Below are 19,941 nucleotides of genomic sequence, written 5' to 3'. Positions count from 1 at the left end.
TACTGGTGTAGCGTATCAGCCCATTTCAACCATGAGCTAGAAAACTGCTGTCTGAGAATACAGTTGCATTATGTTTTAAACCTCTTTGTATATCCGTTTGTGTTTCTTGGCTACCTCTGGGTTTAACATGGAACATCAGAATATTAGGAGCCATGTTCATTCACTGGCTGACATCATCAAAAGCAGTGATATCATAAGAGAGGTTAATCAGGCACTATGAGAAAAAAAAAGGTTATTTCTGGCCCAGCCAGAAGAGAGAGGGAACAGAAGCAAAACTAGTAAAGCAAAGTCTGGGAAGACTTTCTTTTTTATTTCTATTTTAGGAATAAAAAATGTGGGATACTTCTTAGGTGTTCCATCGTTTGATATAATTGTGACAAATGACAGTACTCAAAATTCGCAGGTTAATCTTTGAGCATTAACTCCATACCTAAAGAATATGTGTAATAGCATTCATCTCACCTACCTTTGGGCATGTTTGTTGTAGAAGTCTATATAGGGATGTCGTGTCTAGACTTCTTGCATAGCCAAGGAAGCAATACAGAAACTTCTGGGGTCAATCTGACCTGATACAGATGTCTGCTTTAGGATGAGGTATCCTGTCAGCTCACTCAGAGGTTAATATCTATGTTGTAGGCACCCAGACTTGGCAAGGTGAATCAGACCCCTGCTCTTCGCTGAGGTTGTGCTACTGGGCCGCAGACGTGCCCGCTACTTTCAGCAGAACGTGTTGAGAAAAGAATCTGCCCATCTGGCATGAGATGGAGGGGTAATATATCCGCTTACTTTTATCTCTTGTCCCTTTCATCCAGAACATATTGCTGCAACTGAAGTTAATACAGCTATTGGCAATGATATGAACATATTTGATTTTCCTCCCATTAGGTTTTCTTGGAGGACAGGAAGCAATTTTGCCTTCTGTCATGCCATTTATCTAAGGATAAAGGAGGAGGGTTGCAAACCTGCGTTAAACTATCTTTGCTAACAGAAATCAGTTGTCCAGCAATATCTGTTTGATCTGTCCAGCTGATGGAAGAGATACAGCACTAACTAAGCTGATGCTATATTTTCCAGGCTGTTAGCCAGCTTTTATCCATCTTATGGTGCAAAAGGGGGTCTGTACAGTCAAAGGGCAGAAAGAGGAAGGCTTGCCCAAAGGGCTAATCAGAGCGTCAGCCTAGTTTAGGTGCTTTGAAAGCCTCAGTGTGATGGATGTGGTAGCAGTGGATGCTCTCCATTTAAAAGATTCTTAAAATAGCACACAGCTGTTGTAATACCTGTGTCTTTCCTTCTTACCCATCCCTCTCTAAAATCATTCATCCCTAAATAGTCCTTATGCAGGACTATTTAGGGGATGGAGAGGTTTCTGTCTTCATTTATCAGACGATTTCCAGGGAGCCTCCTTGTAGCCAGCATAGTCTAGCTGACTTCTCAGCTTGATCTAATCTGTGCTAGGAAGTGGCTGGATCCCACCAGAACAACCTTTTCCTAGACATTTTCTTTGACGTTTATGATCTCTTCCTCAAAGCAGATATTCTACCCCAGACCACACGAAGCAAAAATACTGATTTGGACAGCAGTATCCAAAAATGCCTTTTGAGGTACATGAACCTGCAAGATAGAGGTGTGTATCATTAACCGAACAACATTTAAATCTCCTTTTCCTTTGGATAATTCAACCCACCTCCCGTTCCCATCAGGAGGGTAAACAGTCTGAGCTGAGGAAATGATTCTGTACCTTGTTGGTAAGTACTCGTGGACCAGACTGAAAACTAGAGAACCCTGTTATGGAGTTGGGCTGATACACAACAGCTGGAGAATCTGGCCCTTTGTACCGACATCCCCTACGCATGTACATTCAGCTCTTGTGACCTGAGCATGTGCAATGCGTTATTTCCTCTGTCTTCACAATCTGGCAAGAAACTGTAGTGCCCTGAAAGGTTACAGATGTGGCTATAAAGTTTGCGTGGATACTCGCTCGGCTGTGTGCGTCACAGCTACATGAGCCTGACTCCTCCTTGGAGTCATGTAAAGGAGGGGCAGGGCTTTCTATCAGTGAATGCACCTTTAAAGTAAGAACATAAACACCCACCTCAGTGTAGGAATCCCCAGGCTAGCTATAATCTGGGCTAGTGGGCCGTATTCTGTAGCCAAAGATGCATAGGGAGTGTTTACTGCTTGCATATCCAGCTGCCTTTGGCGGCTCAGCCTGAATGAGCGGGCTCTTGATTTTCAGTGGCATCAGCATTCAGCGCAAGCCTGCAAGGAAGCTCAGCCTCCTGTAGATTTTGCCACACATGCCTCAGCTTGGCTTTTGCTAAATATAAACCATAAACTATTTATTTATTCTGCCTCTTTGTTTCTTGCTCCTGAAGGTATGATCCATTTCCACAGACGTCAGCAACGATATTCCCATTTGCGTCAGCGTGGCATGGCAGGGACAGGCAAAAGTTGCCCCTGTGGCTCTTCTGAGTGCGTCCGCTCCCTGAGTAATGAGTGATCTGTTCATTGTTCCCTGCACGTACCATGCGTTCAAGGTCTGTTGTTTAGTTTTGACTGGCCAAACAGACTATGAAGCATCACTTCTCTTTGACTGGATAAACGTAGCATTTAGGAGCAGGCGACTAGTTTGAATATTCATAGCAAATGTACTTAAAACACCTTCTAAGACAGTACTTCAGTACTTTGTTAGGGGTCACTCCCGCTGAAAACAATTTTGCCAGCAAACTTGTTCACTAGAACACTGACAGGAAGAAAACATGGGAAAGGTGAAAACATAATTGAATCCAATTGCTTTAAAAATGGAATGAATGAATGAGTGAATATTGCTGTGAACTATTTGCAGTAACCTCCCAGATGTCTCTCTCAGACTTTGGATGAACTTGGCTCAGAAGTACCTTTTCTTTTTTTTAGATTTTGCTTTTTATTAAGTTTTCGAACAACATTTTACAACCAATAGTAAAAAGGAATATTAAATCTCATACAATCTTTCATAGCCAATAAAGAAAAAAGTGTGCTGTATCCTACTAATATATCATGCTCTCCAGGAAAGCGTTGGTACCTTAGAAATGGGAATGGGCCTGACCCCCCCAAATCCAGTACTTTCCTGCAGTTTGTGGGGTAGAAGTTTTAGGTTTGTAGATATGTATTCCTACAGCTTTCAGTGAGATGACCAGAATCTTCTGTGCTCTGTCATGTATTTATAAGATGGGATAAATCACCAGGATGTGTCTTAGGAAGTTTCCACCTTTACAGACCTCAGAAACCTCCTGAGAGGAGCTCATCTCCCAGAGTTCTTGTCTTGCTGAGGTCAAAATCTTGTAAGAACATGGCTGTTCTAAAGAATTAAATGTGAACCCGATGCTAGCACTGATTTAATCTTGCTCATAAACTTCAAACTCTAGCCAAAACCTCTCTGCATGCGGATAGTAGGAATGACAGCTTGATGGATCTGAAACTTTAAACATTGTGTACAATTGGGATTGCTAAGCAGGATGAGAGATATGTGGAACCTTGGATAGTCCTGTTAGGATATATAAGCCCTTCACAGGCTTGTCAGATGAAGAGCAAATATGGATTTATGTGTTAGGATGAAGGAAACGGGAACCTTCCTACCAGTGAAGGTTGGGGAAACCTTTTACATTTTCTCCAATGAATTGCATGCCCCATAAGCCAAGGGGATTCAAAATCGATGTTCTACATGCCAGGAGCCATAGCCTTCAGAGAGCGAAAGTGGTTCTGGGAGATCCCTGAAAAAAAAAAGAGACCTTCAGGTAATGAAGGTTATTTTTAGGGAATTTTTTTGTTTATTTGTTTTTAGAGTTAAAGGAAATTAAACCAAAGCCCTGGCTTGATTTCTCCTTGTGGATTAGTCTGTGCTAATTATTGCTATTAATAGAACTGTGAGCACTCAAGGTCCCAAACGTGCAAAGACTTGTACAGCTATTTTGCGTGCCTATTGAATCCAGAACTGACAAACAACTGCCTGCAAAGTTAAAGGTACGTGTCTTTGCAGGATTTGGGCATGAGAAGAGGTTTGGAATCATGGTTGTTTTAAGAGCCCAAACAAAACAAGGGCTGGTAGAAAACATAAAAGTAATTCTCTTCATTCAAACACTATTCCTGATCAATTGCTATCTTTGAGGCTCTCTAGCTAAGCCTTCTACAAGAGAAAGTAGTAAGGAATCACAAGTGAATGACAAAATCAATCACAGGCAGGAAAGAAAAACAACCTCCTTGTTTATGATAAGTATCAGTTCTGTTTCCTCTGCGTTGGCTTCATCCAAAGCCCGCTGTAATCTATACTACCTTTCTCTTGACTTCAAAGCACTTTGGGTGAAAGCCTGTTGCAGCACATGGGTGTTTTCAGCTGTGAGCCTCTGAGCACAGCTGTACTATAGACCGGGCTGTAGTACAGCAGTCCTGGACCTCGTGCTGCACACAGTGTCCTGCGGTAACCCTAGCATGGTCACAGTGCGCTGCCGAAGCTGCACAGCTTTGCACCATGCAGGTATGTGCCATTCTGCAGAAACATCTTCTAATGCCTGGTACTGCTTCTGGTTCAAAGGGGGAATGTACAGGGAAGGGCATCTCGGGACGCCTCAATACCAGCCTCTTAATAAGCTACAACTTAAGGGGGAGTTACTGTAAAGAAGTAACCTCACCCCCATTACAGTGTGGTTTTGGCTAAACAGCCCAGCCAAGCTGCTTGGGAAATGATTTGTTTTCTCTCTTTTCTTTTAAAAAGCTCCCCATCACCACCCCACCATGCACAAGCACGGACAAATGGTCATGACAGTGTTTTGACCCTACTGTGGAAAAGGCAAGGAAAAATGTGATTGGTTTTGGTAGATACTTGTTTTTCAGTTTCATACGGAAATGCTGCAGTTTTAAATTACTGCAGGAAAGAAACTCTTTTAAAAAGGGTCGGACAGGTTAAAATGGGAATAAAAATAGAAGCATTTTGCAAAAGGAAATGTAAACCTTTTTGAGAAAAAAACTCAACTGCATTTCCTTGCTGTGTTTTGCTGTATCTCTAACTATTGGAAGGGGAGGTAGGCAACTCTGCACAGTGGTTCATCTGGCTGATTTTATATACATACATGTGGAATAGATCTCTTAAGTTGCTGGATAGGCTTGGAGAAAACACATGACTTTTAGGGAGCACGAACTGCTGGGGCAGACATTATGCCTATACTGAGAATAAAGCTGTTTTTAAGGCTTCTAAGAATCAAAATTTTGGACTTTCTCCTAAATGTTTAGATGAAATACGAAACTGGGATGTTTAGGCTCTTACACTGTAGATAGATACCATGTGTGTTTAATAACAAATAACTAGGCTGGGATTTCCAGTGAAGTCCAGGTTTGCTAGGTGCCCAACCTCAATGAAAATTCCCTTTGCAAACTGTGGCGGAGGTGGGTGATAATGAGGATCAAAGCAGGACTGTATCTGTGGCCCTAATGACACCGCATGATTAAAGGTAGCTGTGATACACTGAAGTATTACACAAAAGGAAGACTTCAGCAGCCAGTGCCTTTGATGGAAGGATACATTATGAGCTTTGCCCTAAGGCTTTGTAGGAACCCCCAAAGCATGAAGGAGGTGTCTCATGCTTCATGCTATTTTGATGTCCAATATTTGAGAGATTGGCCATAAGCACAGAGGCCCCAGTTGTAGTCCCGTCCTGTTTGTCATCTGCTGGGACCAGGTAGAAAGCAAATAAGGGGATTTTCAAAAGGGGTAGAGGACCTAACTCAGAGATTTTTAATTCTTTCTCTAGAACTGAAAGCACTTCCCACAAAACTTTAAAAAATATTTTATGATAAATTCAAATGCTGCTTGGGCATAGTTAGCCTTTAAATACAACCCTCACGCCATGTTGTTACTTATGTAAGATCGGGCCATCCTAATTAAGAGATTGATAGTATTAAGAATAAGAACAGTGACTTGTAAAGAATATTGAGGCTGCATCACGGAGCTGTTCTTCTGAAACATAAATTTTCATTAAAAAAATACAGTGCTTTCTTTGCAAGGAATCGTAGAGCGCTTTAAAAGGCTAATGACGTTATTGGTAGGTGATATATTTTGCAAATGGAAGACAAGGAAGAGAAAACATAATTTCCTCTAAATTTAGCATAAATTCTATTACCTCTGTTATTGTCCCATAGGCCAATGGCACAGCTTTCCTAAAGCATCTGCTTCCTAGATGATACGGTACAGTTTGTTCTTTCAGAGCCCTGTATTGTTTCTATGGAGATCGGTGCAAACACTTAGCTCTTCACGCCTGTATAGGGATTATGAGTTAAAAAATAAAAAAGGCATTTGAAGTTGGGCATCTACATACATACTTAGGTACCAGTAACTTGGAATCTGCTGGTGGATCAGCGACTGTGAAAATACGCTCCACATTTAGATTCAGGGAAGTGAGTGTCGGGCTCTGGTGTTTAGAAAATCTTGGCCAGGGTCTGCAAGTTATTTACTGATTAGTTGTATTTTATCTTGATTCCTGTCTCCTATTTCTTTCTAGTTAAGAGAACTCTTGCAATTAATCACAGCAACATTTTTAGACATCAGTGATGAGGATTTAGTGGTGCTGGGCCCTTACTGTAAAAAACTTTTCCTGTGTTGCTATACAGATACCGTAAAAAGCAGGTTAGAATTAGGAAGCGGTGATATTCTCACATTGCAGAGAGGAGGCAGAGGTACAAATAGGTTATGTGGCACTTTGTCCAGAGCCTCTGGCAGAACTGGAAAGTGAACTCAGACCCTGTTTTCTTGTTTGAATGTCTGTAACCCCAGAACAGCTCTTCTACATTTGTCTCCCTCACAGGTTTTATTAGCATGCGGCTGGACTTTGGCGTCCCAGTCACTCACGGTAATTATTCAGCAGCATCTTTCAGGACTTAGGTGCTGGAAGTATTAGATCTATTCTACATAATTTATATAATTTACTCTTGAAAGTCAGAAGGGAAAAGGAACCCCTAAGTTTTGATTAGACACTAAATTCATTATTTCACATTAGAATTGCCTTCACCAGAGGACCAAGGATACTTATTTGATTCAGTAACGAGAGCTCCAAAGGGTACTAATTTAGTAAGACTATTGACTGTTCATTACTCTGATGTTGCTCAAATAGCTGAGAGCATGTGTGGTGTTTAATGTGATCTTAAACATTACTATCTACGGTAAATCAGAAACAGGGCACAAGTGCTATAGCTGCTGTTTAATGATGTATGAAAAAGCTGCCTGGTAAAGTGCACAATTAAGAAAAGCTAAAACCAGTGCTGAACAAAGACCTGATGAAATATTGATACCTTTGCAGCCAGTACAATTTCTTCTTACTTGGAAAGTGACTGAAGTCTGGTTTTCTGAAAAATCACACTTAACTTGAGCAAAGTAATGCAATCAGATGGATGGGAGCAAATTATCTGTTGGGGCGGGGGGAGAACCAAGGAAGAATAGTACAGTTAGTCTTCAATACATCAGTGTTTAGTTTATAATCAGGAAGACTTCCAGTTCTGCCATTATTCCCTTTCCATTGAAATACTGAACCTCCCCCACCCCATCCTCTTTCCTCTTTCTTGGAGAAAGAATCCAATTTAAAAAAAAAAAAAAAATCAGTAAGGCAGTCCTTTTTAAAAGATTAACTAAAGGATGTAAACTTCATCCCATGTTTAAAAAGTGTAAAAAGACTGATGTTCAGGGAAGCTCTCCCAGGTCAGATGCCATCATTGCCAGACCTCCTCTCAGAGATTCTTGGGAAAAGCATCACTCCCTCTGCAGCAGACTTGCATGTACATAGCAGGGAGGATGCTTCTCTTCTCTGCGCATGTGTATCTGAGAGAATGGCGTTGTTCAGCACTGTCACACTGTTACTTGACTCCAAACCAGTAATGTGCATCCACACTTGACAGTATTTTGACATAAAGCTAGTGTTTGTGCTTGTGGACCTGACCCCAGGAATGGTGGCTTCATTTCTTTTAAGCTAGGGAAGCACCTCTTCAACTCTTTGTGAACCAGGGCTCAACTATCTGTACAAGTTAGGCTATTTGTATTTTACTTTCCACTTCTCTCTTTCATTTTTCCCCCCTTCCACAAAGCCTGTGCTTTTTTGTAACTGGGGCTTTGGTAGGTCAGCACTGTTGCCCCCTTTAGCTGCTGCGAGGGTCTTGTGCACAGGGATATGGTGGAAGTTTTTACAAGTCAGGGTCCTATCATAATCGTGGGAGCTTGGCAGGGACTGCAGTGCCTGTGCTTAGTGGTTAGAACATCTCTCTCACACCAATACCTTCTGTAGTTTCTTGGTTAGAGCATCTCTCTCACACCAATACCTTCTGTAATTTCTGTTGGGGAAGACCTGAGGTTTCTCCTGTCCGACTGCTGCGCGTGGGCTTTGCTGGTCCCATAGAGCCCTGTGGCTCATTCAGCCTAGAAAGAAAAAAATACAAAACCGAGAAGGCACCCAGAAATGGTCAAAGCAAGGAGTTGAAAAAAAAACAAGATGAAAAGGAAGTGCTTTTTCACACAGCACATAATGAAATTGTGCTACCCATCGACACAGGATGCTGAGGAGACCTGAAGAATAAATTGGTTCAAAATAAATAAAATAATGGGATTAGGCAACTTTATTAGAAGAGGTCCACTGGTGGTTATTAATGAAGTAGGTGAAACCTTCCAGGTCAGGAAATCCTGGAGCCATTGATTTTAGGAAGCAGGACACTGTAACCAGGAGAGGATCGTGCTTCCCTGGCCCCATTTTTTCCCTGGGTTTCTATTCGTGAGGCATACCAGAGGCAGCTACCAGGCGAGGGACCTCAGGCTGAAGCAGAGCAGCCCTTCTGCTGGAAAGGGCCTGAAGCTGCGAGCTTGGTTCAGTCCAGCTGAAACCCACAGGTCTCTGCTCTGAGAGGGAGGTTGCCATCTGCACAGAGGACAAAACAGGAGGTCATATCTCAGGATTTGGCATGTGTCTGCAGAGAGCCTTTGCTCTCAGCAAAGGCTCAGCAGTCGCTCCAAACTTCTTACATTGGGGGAATAAAGGCCGGACACATGGTTATTAATGTGCAGCGTGGGCTCCCTCCGCTCTGTTGCTGCAAGAGACCTTGTATAGATCTGCCTACTCCAATATACACGATAAATGTACATGGTATGTACACATGCACATATATATGCTGACTCTGGGAGACAAGCAAAAAGAAAGAAGAATCATGTGCTCAATCTGTGCTCCAGCAGCATTTCAAGTTATTTGGGGGTGCGGCATAACTTTTTTACAACTGGGTATTTTAAAACTAAGTAATAAAAGGGATTTCGGAGATAATTGATGTAGATCTGTGGCATTGTGCAAGAAAGTGCCCTGAAGAAAGACCCTGAGACAGGCGGCTCATTCAGATTGTAATTAACTCACAAAGAGCAGGTGAGGGGAGGGACAAGCCTCCAGCCTTTTCACTCTTCTCCTTAAACAAAGAAGACCTTTACAAATATGTGTGTATTAGAGCCTTTGGTCTGCAAATTTCTCTCTCCCTCACACCATCATAAAAGATTCAGAGGGCTGTATCTTTTTGATTACTAATTTATGCTGTTTACAGACTGGGTAAGGGGAAAAGAAGAAAAGCTCTGAAAACTCTAGGAGCTGTGCTTTGCTATTAGGAGAAACCAGCATTCGTCAGACAATGTTGTTCAGCCTGAAACAGGATTTTGTTTAGCTGGAGAGGAAGGACCAGCCGGAAAGGAGGAAGCTCTCTGTTGAGGTAGGGCCCAGTTCAGCAAAGCAGGTTCTCAGGAAACGAAGAGGGGGCCAGGAGTAGTAATGATGCCGGGTTTGGGGAACATGTGCTGAACAAGACCCCACGTGAGGACGAGTCTGTGGCCTGAGCTCATGCAGATGCTGGTTTCACCCTGAATTTGGGCAAGTCTTGTGTTCTTAGCTTTGGCCGCCTTCTTCCCCTGTCCTTCCTTGGGCCAACCTGAGGTTGGCCAGGCACAAAACGCCCCCCTGTCCCCAAATACACTAGAGCCATGGCATCCCACTTGTATTTTGCAGATGTCAGGAAGTGTTTTGTCTGCTTCAGGTGCGTGCCCGCCAGTGCCTGGAAGCAGAGTGGTGTTTCGCTCTTGCCCTGCTGTGAGACTGCAGGTACAGTACCACTCTCATAATCTCTGTGCCACTGTAATCCCTCATTTTCATTTTTCAATACCAAGCCCTGATTTTTGTCAGTGGGAGTCAAGGTGTGCAAGGAATGTAGGTCCAAGCCCTTCATGACACCCATCTGGGACCTCTGCAACTTCATTTTTTTCCTTATTGCTCTTTTTCCTTTCCGTTAGCCAAGCAGAAACTTGACTTTCCTCCTCCACAGCAGTGCGGTCAGCACATTGAAGGTCTACACATTATATATAATCCCTTTGCATCTTCTTCCTGGATTTCTTAAACTCATTTGTTTGTCTAAATATGTGAGCAAAGCTTTTCCTCCCTTGCCTTGAATGGATCCAGACACCCTTAAATTAAAATAAAAAATGACATTGGGGTGCTGTCACTACTTGAGAAAAGCCGGAGGAATCAAATGAAGGCCATCACCATCCCTAATTCACACATTTGTGGGAAGGAAAATTGAAAGTTCCGCACCATGACTGAAAGATGGAGTCCCAGTTTGTCATCTTCTCTTCTTAAAAAATACATCTTAGTGACTTGATAGATCACAGGGATCCCTGCCTCTGAGACAAAGAAACAAGAGATGCTCTGTCGCTGGTGATGTAAAATAGAAGCCACAGCAAGCCACTTGAGGATGCATCCTCCATTAGGCACGTAAATAGTTGCACTGAGATCACTTGCTTAAGGTTAAGCATGAATGCTGGCTAAACTGGGGCTCAGACAAAGCATTACAGGGAAGGTGTTTCCATGAGAACACGAAAGGATGAATAAAATCAGGGTCATACTTTAAAATGTTGGTGCCCATGTGACAAACGTAATTTAGGGTGCAGAATATAGGTTTCCATTAGCATGTAAGCGGGCTCAGCTATTCTTTGTGTCTGTAGTTTTGTTCACTAGTACATACGCAGTCTGCAGATGCTTTGCTTTCAAAATGTATCCCCACATCTGTTCTCTTTAACCTGCAAGGAGTTTCGTCTCATGACTACCGGACTTAACCAGCTTCATCAACAATTCACTTTTCTTTTTAAAAATCAGAAGAGCTTAGAGAAACATTTTATTAAAAGGAAAGGCTGGCTTTGACATCTGTAGAAGGAGGGGGAGAGTAGCTGTTGTAAGTAGAGCTTTTATTTGCCTTTCTAAAAGTTTTAACGGTACTCAGTGGTAAGGCCTGAAAATTTGCAACGCGCGTCCAAAACGTGTGAATGCCCAGACACCCGCACGCACATATGCACGCACAAAAATTCACCCATAAAGCCAACACATGCTTCTCTAGTTCAGAATAACCTTCTTCCCTGAAGGGCCACGTGCATAAAGTGCCAGTACATAACGGCTCATGTAACTGAATTTTAAACTCCTGAAAATAGCAGCTTAGATTGGAAGTGCTGACATAGGCTTAGTGACAGCAGTGCCAATTTAACAGTTGTATGCACTATGGAGTGTTCTTGCAACATTCCTCATTTGAAAGACAATCTGTGCGTGGTATAGACTAGTATGGTTAAAAAAAAAGAAATGTGGGGGGGGAACCCAACTGTGGTCTTGGCTGACAAACTCTGTCAACCAATGCAATCTGTGCTCCTGATGTTTACTGCTTGAAGCTAAATAGGATATTTAGCCAAATTTCAATTCCTGCTACAAATAAAGCTCAATTTGTGTGTGTGTATGTGTGTGTGAGAGAGATGATTGCTCATTTAAATGACAACTTTATATATGATAATTACAGTCATTAATGAAGACACACTTACTTTACCATAGATTATGAGGATAAAAGAAGATCGCCCAAGAATCATGTTCTGGTATAGACTAGAGTCAATAAGAAAATTAGTCCAAATACTATCCGGAAAATTGTTCTTAAATAATGCCCTAAAGGTTAAAGGAACAATGGGTGTAAATGGCAATGGAAGAAATTTAAAAAACACACTAGAGGTCACTGTTGCTACTTGAGCAAAAGCTTTTTCTGCTTCCTTTTAGTTTAAGACACTAAAGATCAAACATTTCAGCAGAAAAAAAGTACTTCTGTTTCTATATATTTCAAAGCATGTACAGTTTGATATGCTGAAAAAATAAACAATATATTGATATGGAATGGATGGTCATGCTACAATTGTGGAAGTGGTATGTGCTGTACGTATGAAGAACTTGGAGTCATAGGACAATACAGTTCTATTTTGTGCAGCATCTTTCATACAAATGGCATCCCCAAACACTTTATAGCTTGTAGCATTAAATAATATAGCTTTAAATTACAGAGATAAATAATCAGTGGGAGAGGAATTAAATGTTATGGGCAAGGGACAAAAGAAATGTTAGATATCAGAAAGCTGTGCGAAGGCATAAATTGCAAATCAGAGCCAAAGATAAATGAGGAAGCCAAACAATTAAGTCTTGTAATGCAGGAGAAAATACCTCAGTCTTCCCAAATTATTCATGAGCTGGGTATTAAAAGGGAAGCAATCGTTTTGTATCATAAATACAGTCCTATGCCTAAATGTATTTATAAATATATATGTATGTGTAATGTGTGTGTCTGTGTATATATATATTTATATCTGAAGAAGAAATCCCTCAGAATGCCCAAGGGTGTAGACACTCACTATAAATGCAGGACTAGACCATGGCATGTTGCATTTGTTACCGCCTTCAGCAATTAAAAAGGGCTGGATTTAGAGGAACATTTTTACTCATTGATACGGAGAATAAAACCATACATTTCATATAATGGGAATATTATCACTGTGGACTTCAAAAGCAGAAGGTGAAACGTTCCTGCAGAATGCAGTTCTCTTCTCTGACATCTTGGTTGCCTCTTGAATGCCATTAAATTTCATCAGACAACCAGTTTCTCTAACAGCTCAAGGAATAGAGCTACCAGTGTAAATAATAGTAAGTAGCACAAGTGAGTGAGAAGGCAGGTAGATGGAATATTTTCAAAGAACATCGTTCTGCGTTCCGTCTCCAAGCTCTAATTATCACCTCATCTTTCAGAGCTGCCACTGAATTGGATATGGGTTTAGGGGGTTGCCCAGGGATGGTTGCTGTATGTGATGAGTCCCTTACCTGCTAATGTCATTGGGGTCACAATTTCCAGCTCCGTGGGAACAGTATAAGAGCTTGAGATACTTTTCCAGCTTTCCTTCAGATAGGCTTTTTGAAACCCTGTGGATTTTATCTCCGTAGATCCATTGCCCCTGCAAGCAGGGAACTCAAGGATTATTATCTCATACCTGCAAATGCTATCATTTTTAGTGGTAAGGCATATCTTTTGCAAGTTATCTGTCATCTTATTGTCCCTTTTGTCTGTTTGCCTGGGATTTTCAGTTATCTGGCAGCCCACTCAGCTACTACACTGGCTGGCTGCAGGAAGTCTGGACAGTTGGCCACTGCCACAGGCACACAGATCGGCTCTGTATGTCCTGTCTGTTGGTGGCCTGGCATCACTCGGTTCTAGGGTCTTCAAATGTTGGCAGCTCAGGATTATCCCCAAAATGCAACACTGAATTACAGAACTGAGGAAGTAGCAGCAAGAATTTTTATACATGTATTCTGTATGTATACAATATCAATTTATAGATTTAATACAAGCCAGGGCCATGTTAAAGCCTCAGGCTGTTCTGTCTTTTTTTCCCAGAGTTGTAATACTATTTTTTTTGCTGAGCCTGTTTCTTCTTATAGTATTAGGCATGTCCCTATCTTTCATGTGACTCCACCTAGACCTGCAATGTGTTATATTTAGACATCTAAAGCATTCCCTGGTACCAAAGCAGCTTTGTTATTACAAAGTGGAAGTTTCTTTGGGTGAGGATACATTAGCAGCTGCTGAGGGACATTGGGCCAACATGGTCAGTTTTCTGCAACGGTATTTGTGTGTCTGTAATTTTCCCTTTGGCTGTCTTTGGACTGAGAAATGTTCTTCATTCTAGACAAAGCAATGCTAATGAGCGAAGCTGGGGTAGAAAACTGGGGAAGCCACCCAAAACAGTATTTACGAGCTGGGACATTCAATCTTGGATGCCCAGTCTGAGGCACCTTAGAGAGGTCTCACTTTGAGAGAGCTGTCCAAGCATTTTGTGGAAACCCATTTCCCGTAGCTTCTTGTGGCTGTGAGCTTAAATGGGATGTGGCCTGAGAGCAGGGTATGAGGGGAGGAGGGAATAAATAACTTACAAAGACTGGCAGAAAAGTTCAGTTGTCTGCCTCTGATTTACCTGTTCATATTGGTTTTGCATTGGTCTTTGACTGTGTAACACTTGGTCTTCAATCCTTTTATTTGGTCTTTACTTGAACAAACCTCTTCTCATCATAGCCAGTAAAGAAGAGAGGATCGCTAAGGCTGACAAAAGGTGTTGCAAGAGGAGTCCCTCCTAGTTTAGGGTAAGAGCGAGGGATTTTGTGGAGTAGGAAAGGCTCAGTGGAAGGTCCTGCCCTCTCTCTCTAAGACAAAATACAGGCCAAAGGATAAGAAGTTTTGCCGTTAGCTCTCATGCCTAGTTTATCTTCTCCAAGTTGAGCAGGAAAGCCCTGTCCCTCCTTCTTTTCAAGCCCCCCTTCAAATTCCATTCCTACCGTGCAGCCTTTGGTGAATCTTATGACCAAAGATAGAAAATCCTATATGCTCTTTCCCTTCTGTCATTCCTCTTACATCTCTGTATATTGGCTGTGGACTTTTGCTGTGCAGACACCTTCTCCTCTTACGTGTCAAAAACAAGACCAAGATATTATGGTTGCCAGTGGATTACAGTGTATGGCCCAGCAGCGTGGCTTGGGAATCAGCTCGTGAGTGAGCTGGTGAATTCCCAGCCCTGCCACCAAGCTGGGCAGGTAATGTCCTCTTTCTGTTTTCTCTCCCATCTTATTTTTGTCCTATAAATTCTTTAGAACAGGGAATAACTGTTACTCTGTGAATACACTGCACCTAGTGTAATAGCTGCTAGACATTACTGCAATGCATATTATAAATAACTGGAAGATGAGTTAGCATTTTTAAGGACTGCAGTATTTATTTCCTTGCCAGCCTTTTTTTCCCCTGATTTTTTTCCCTTTGTCTATTCAATGATCGCTTTCTCTGAATAAGAGCAGAATCTTACTTTCTTTATGAAGCACACAATGAAAATGTGAAAATTCTAGGTACTGCCTCAATATTATTGAGAAACAATAAAAACATGTCTTAGTATCTAGCAATCACTGCATGTGAAAGAGAGAAGCAGGAAATAAAAGAACCATGTTGCATGCCCTTACTGAACAAATATTAGCTCTTCAGGGTACTGTATCACAAAGCACTTAAGAAATCCAAATTATTATAACAGTCTGAACCAAACTCACTCAGTTCCTTCCTGTCACACAGGCTCAGCTGCTAATGTTATTTTAATCAAAGATTTGATCAACAATATTAGGCAGATAGTTAGCAGTGAAAATTAACGCATACACTTCTCGCTAAGGAGGAGATTATTATTTTTAAATCTACATTTAGTTTCCCACTACCCAGAGTGATTTCTTTGGAGATAAGCACAGCAGCCAAAATGTAATGTGCGGTATCTCAGAGCCAGTAGAAATAGTCCCAGTACCAACAAACTTGCCTCAGAGTAGAGGTTTGAGGTTTTTGAAAGAAAACAGTTCATATCAGTTTTAGTGTAAGGAGGCGAAGGAGCTTTCCACTTCACAGCTTCAGGTCTCGCGTGAATGCTGCTGGACGAAGGCTATTTCTCTTGCAGTTGGATTCATAGGGTAAATCATATTATTAGCCTTTTAATTAAACCTAGGTAATGGAAAATTAGAACAGTCACTTTAGGAATAAGAAACATTTTCTCCTTTGGCCCTATTTTCCTCTCACAGCAGGGTAACTCAAGCAAATATTCCTGTTTCCCAGGAGCGTCAGGGAGACAAGAAGTCCAGGTGCGCCCGGGGTCTGCTGTGCAGAAGCTAGCCCAGGTACTGGAGGCAGCCCGTTTCCTTTCCTGCCTGTTATTCCTCCTTTCCCAGCTGACTTGGGCAGACAGTGTAGCCGAACTGTGAGGAGCGACTGCCTGTCCCTCTTGGAAAGAGCTTCCACCACCCTGTGCCACTGCCTTGGCCAAGCAAGCGAGCTGTGGAGCAGGGTATGGGATTTCAGTTCCTCTGAATAGCTGGGAGAGAAGCCTTAAATCAGTACAGTGCATTCACGTCCAAGTAGGTAGCGTGGTCCAGAATCCACATAACAGAGCTGAAACATGATGGCACAAGACACTTAGCTGATGTCAAATTTAAATCCCTATTAAAAAGAAGTGTTCTCTAGTCTGCACCAGGCCATCCATTCTGGTAATCTCATTCCATATTTCTTTTATTGTTGAAAGAAGACGTAGATTAATGACAGAATGAATCCCAGTAGAAGGAACGCGCTCCTTATAAGGCAGGCTTGGGGGAGAGATGGTGGAAATTGTAACATAGGACGACTTTGTTGCCAGAGAAAGTTGCATTTGTACCATTTATATTTGAAAATCCTTCACCCAGGTCAGCGTAGTTCAGCCAAATTAACTCCATCTGGATAGATGGAGCTGAGGATTACCTGTCAGAAAAAGACCTAGAATGGCATACTGTAACTTAGTGCCACGTTTTAAAAGCCTCTTGGTGACTGTGGCGGATCCGTTCAGACAAGGGGGGTGGATGGGAGAGGTTCGGCGGGGACTCCTCGCACTGAAGCACACCAGCATCGGGATCAAAAGGTCTGAACAACGCCTGTTTGTTCAGCCCTCTCTCTCAGCTAGTCCACCCCGACTTGTTGTTGCCTTTTAGAGAAATATGGTCGTGATTCTTGATGGTCTTGAATTAATATACAGTCTCGCTAGGCAAGTGAATGTTCGCTATTTGCACCGCTGTCAACACATGATGTTTAGTGAGATTCCTGTGATGATTTCTAAAGCCTCAGGCTCTGGAGTCACATGCATATAGACTCATCCCTAGCTTCTTGTAAAAAAAACCAACAACCCCACCGTAAACAAAAGCTTTGATCCTTTGATCAAAAGGAGCGTAGAAGAAAAGGACGAAAGTGCAGTGCCAATTTGCCTGTTAAAAACAATGTATGGCAAATGAAAATAAACACTGTATTTATAACAACTCCACAATCTTAAAACTTGTCTCGTGACGGAGAGAAGAGGCTGGTATGGTCATTTGAGAGGTTCAAAGCACCGTAAAGCCACATCGTGCTGTAGGGAGGCTTGTGGTATCTAAGTATCTACTGGGCCAGTCACCTGTGGGTATTTAAGCTCCGGTTAATGTGTAGGACTGAGAATATCCACACGGCCTGGCAGATCTCACAAAACAGGCGTTCCCCTGCCACTCATTGGCAAAGCCTGGGCTTGTTCAAGGCCACCCAAAACATCAGCAGAGAAAGGAGGTAGCGCTTCTTCGTTCCTATTACCCCGCTATTAGAGCAGTTCCCTGGGAGGTGAGAGATCCTCCTCCCTCTGCCTGGGGATATCTGTGCTCCCATCTCCTTTCTGTCCTATAATTGCTCTCACGGGCAGGTAGCCACGTACTCTTAGGTATATGGCTGCATTGTTAAAGCTGGTGGAGATGCAAGGATTTGTTAAATATTCATTGGCCTGCGGAGAGAGTCAATATGACCGTAATGCAGAGTGGAGGAAGGACACGTACTCTGGTCCATCTTCAGATCTTGGGAGCAAACTCAAAAGCCTACTTTTTAAGTAAAGACTTCTTTAGCTAATGGACTCCTGCCAGCCATAAGAAACCTGTGAGAGTGACTGTGAATGGACAACATCCTCCTAAGTTACTTGGTAGCCTAGTATTTAAGGCATTCCCAAGTCAATATGTGTTTAAGGTTGGTAAAGGAAGAGGGGCTTAAAGTGCGGGGTATATGTCCTCAGACTGTGACATGGGGGGTGGACATGATCATGTCCTTGTCTTTTTTTGTACAGGGTGTTTAATGTAGCTTGTTTTAAATGTATTTTTTTCTGTTATTCTTTTTTTTTTGGACCCCCAAATGGAGATGTTACATTATGTTTTCGGTCAGAAGGAACCTTCTGTTACCTCTATAGGAAAATGTTTTGGATTTTGACGGAGAAAGAGGAGGAAGGAAAAATGTTCAATGATCAGCCCAAACAGATTTTATTTTTTTATTTCAGCCACTGAAGTGGGAAAAAAAAATCAGTGATTAGTACAGCCCTAATCTGGAGATGTATATTTTAGGGATTGCATTATGCTGAATATGTGCATTACATACGCAAAGTAAAAATCCATGCCATTATTGTGCCTGTTCAGTAGCCACTTTTCAAATTGAAATATCTCAGCCATTTTAAATGACGTTTTTATTTTTGCAAAGACGCTAAAAGCAATTAGAGGGCAATATTGACTGTTCACTTGCCAAATTCCACTGTTCCAATGAAAGCTGCTTTTGAGTTACTGTACACAAGTGCAAAAAGCATCCCAAATCATTTTACATACATTACAAGCAAAACCAAAAAGAAATCACCATTTAAAAGAAAAGAAAAAGCCGTTTATAAAAGAAATGCTTGCTCCCAAGTTGAAACCATGTGTCAGCCTAGAGCAATCTGTTAAACTTGAGTTATGAACCCCTGGAAAAAAATAATTGTTTGCAGTGCAGATGCTGAGACTCACAATTAAAGCAGAGGCATGGGGAGGAGAGGTCTCGTGCTGATGTTCTGCATAGGGAAAGTTCTCTAAATGCCTTCAGTGGGAGAGGTGATAAATTTTGTGTCTCCTCTGTCAGTAACATTTGTTAGTTACCTGTTTAAGCTGTCTCTTTCTTAATAAAAAAGTAAAAATACAAAACTCTTGCATATGACCATACACAAATGACCAGGATGGATTGTCTGTAATTTTAAAAAGTCATGGTCAGCCCATCTTTCCAGAATTCAAGGCTGCCTCCAGTTCACCTGAAGGGCTATTAATTTCTCCTCAGCATGAATTTATGCAGCAGGATCATTCTTAGAGAGTTGAATAAAGGCATATATAAGTCATCTCAAAACTTTTCTGAGGAGCTGAAACACAAAATGTTGTTCGCATCCAGAGAGAACTATCAGGATCCCATTGCGAGGATGCTTTCAACTTGAGTGGTTGGTGGGTTATCTGGGCTGACCTGGCAGGAGATTGCAGCAGATACCATCGTCCCGTGGGGATTTGTTCTCCACCCACACTTTGTCTGTGCGGTGTAAAGGGCTGCTGCCCTTGGGATCGAATTCTTGGGGTATATGGTTGTGTTAAAATCAGTTGAGTTATGCTGTTGGGGTGAATCGTAGGCCCTGCTCCGCTATCTGCCATTAATTTATCTGTGGGCTATGAGCCAACATTTGTCTTCTCTGCCTCGGGGCTTGATTCTCATTAATACTGAGGCCTCTTTACACCTTCTTGGCAGTGAAATAAGGCCTTGCAGCAGAATTTTATTTACACCCGTTTGGTGGCCCCTTTTTCACTTCTCACACGCTTTTCTGCCTTTTCAACTTGTTGCCCTGAAGAACTTGTGAGTGTTTTGCTCTTGGACCTGTATTTTCATTACTGTGTTGTCTGCCCTCATGCATGGAAAACAGAGATTTTATCTGCCAGAAATGAATGAGGTTTTATCGTAATGGTCCAAGCAAATGTCATGATTCAGAGTGTAAGAGGATCAACAGCATGGATGAGTTGCACAATAAGTCTGTGTAAACAGAAGCTGGGACGTGAGGAGGCGGAATGGCTTCCTTTCCTTTCAAGAAAAATGTTATCCTAGAAACAAACCAGGGTTAAATTTTCTGAATTGGGGAAGATACTCCTTATTTTACAAGGCTGAGTGGTGTAAATACAAATTCTCTGC

The sequence above is a fragment of the Mycteria americana genome, chromosome 3 (genome assembly GCF_035582795.1).
Source record: "Mycteria americana isolate JAX WOST 10 ecotype Jacksonville Zoo and Gardens chromosome 3, USCA_MyAme_1.0, whole genome shotgun sequence".
Taxonomy (NCBI): Eukaryota; Metazoa; Chordata; class Aves; order Ciconiiformes; family Ciconiidae; genus Mycteria; species Mycteria americana.
Note: the sequence above shows the minus strand (reverse complement) of the source record.